This window comes from Pygoscelis adeliae, unplaced genomic scaffold (assembly GCF_000699105.1).
Source record: "Pygoscelis adeliae isolate BGI_AS28 unplaced genomic scaffold, ASM69910v1 Scaffold4, whole genome shotgun sequence".
NCBI classification, from domain to species: domain Eukaryota; kingdom Metazoa; phylum Chordata; class Aves; order Sphenisciformes; family Spheniscidae; genus Pygoscelis; species Pygoscelis adeliae.
In genome coordinates, this window is record NW_008824986.1 from 9,863,445 (window position 1) to 9,865,248 (window position 1,804).

Here is a 1,804-nt window from a genome sequence, read left to right on the forward strand (position 1 = left end):
TACTTGACACCCTGGGCAAGCAGCAGAACCTGTGCATATTTACTCCTGTGCTAGGGCTGCGGTCCTGTTACTGCACCCTTTATTCCTGTTTAGTTATGATAGTAGGCACAGAAGCTGACTCAACTCTCCCATGTACTTGCACATGGCAGGAGCTTATCAAATGAAGCAGATGGGTTTAGAAATGAATGAACTGGTTGCTTTGTAGATGGGAACAGATGCACAGACAGGGGATGCATAGCTAGTTTTTATAAACCCTTAGGACCTAGAGATAGGTCCTAAAGATAGATTGAGGTTACAAAACCTCAGCCAAAATAGACTTTGCAAGGAAAAATAAAAGAGATAGTGAGGCTTTTTAGGGGTAAGAAGACAGAATAAGAAATGAAGACTATACAGAGGGTTTTGGGTAGAAATAATCAAAGTATGACCCCAAAAATCAGTGTCTGTGTCTTGGTTTTCAAGAAAGGTGATAGTATGGGACAGAGGCTGAATGGCTACAGGAATCAAGCTGTAAGAATTTACCTGGTCTCAGGTAGAAGCAATATCCAAGTTGCTCAGTGTGCTCAGATTAGGAAGGGTTAATACATTTTGTCTAATTGGAGACAGCGCTGTATGTTTGGAGAATAGCACACACAGTACCTGCACTTGAGAATGGGGGGACAAGGGGATGAATAATGTTCTCAACAGCCAAAGCCTGATCGTCTGACCTCAACAGCATACAAGACTTCAGATGCTATTTGGAGAAAAACAGTAATTAAAAGCTTTAATTAAATTAATTAAATAATTTGCAAAAGAGGATATAAATGGAAAATAGAATAACATACAATTTTTTTGTCTGATGGTATCACATGCCACACTAACCTGATATCTTTTGCTGATAGGATAACTGATTTTCTTGACAAAGAAAATGCAATAGGTCTCACCTTTACGGACTTCAGCAAAGCGTTTGATATAGCACCACATGGGAAATCATCGGTTAAAATGGAGACAGTGGAGATTAGTAGAAAACCTGAGAGGTTGTTAAGGAATGAGCAACAGGTGGAAATGAAAACAGATTGCATTAACAGGGAAAACATCACGTTAGAAGGAGGTTACCCGTAGCATTCCCCAAAGACTAGTCTTGACACTATCTTGTGTAATATTTCCAGTAATGGCCTTGGGGAGGAGGACCATGCTAACTGAGTTTGCAGATAGTACAAAATTAAAAACATCATCAGTACAAGAACTTGTTATGTTGTATACAAGGAATTTGGGACTGGAATAGTAGAAAAGGATAAGATTGAGTATATGCCCTTAGGGACAAACAGTGATGATTCCTGTGATAAGCTGAGGCTCGCAGGTTAGGGGCACATAGGTGAAAGAGCAACCTGGCCATATTCAGCAATCCCAGAGGATTCTGAGCCATGTTGTGATGCTGTGAAGGTATTTCGAGTAGTGCTAGTGAGGTATTCCTGTCTACGGGCATCCTGCTGGTTCTGCTGTGCTGCCATGTGTGGCTCTGATCCTGCTCGAGATCCGCTCGGCATGAACAGCTGGGGAGAAGCAGCTGCACCCACGGCTGGCCCCGGTGCTGGGAGCCGAGATTTCAGGAGAGGATATAAGAGCCTGGATCATTTAGGGCAGCAAAATAAATGCTGAGATAGGATATGATCGTTTGCTGATAAATGCTAAGGGAACAAACACAAGTGAGGGAAAAAGAGCTAATGGACAATGTTGACACAGAAACAAATGGATATAAAGTGACCATTAATAAATTTTCTGATCACAATTGGATTCCCAGCCTTCAGAGACCAAATGTGCCTTTCAG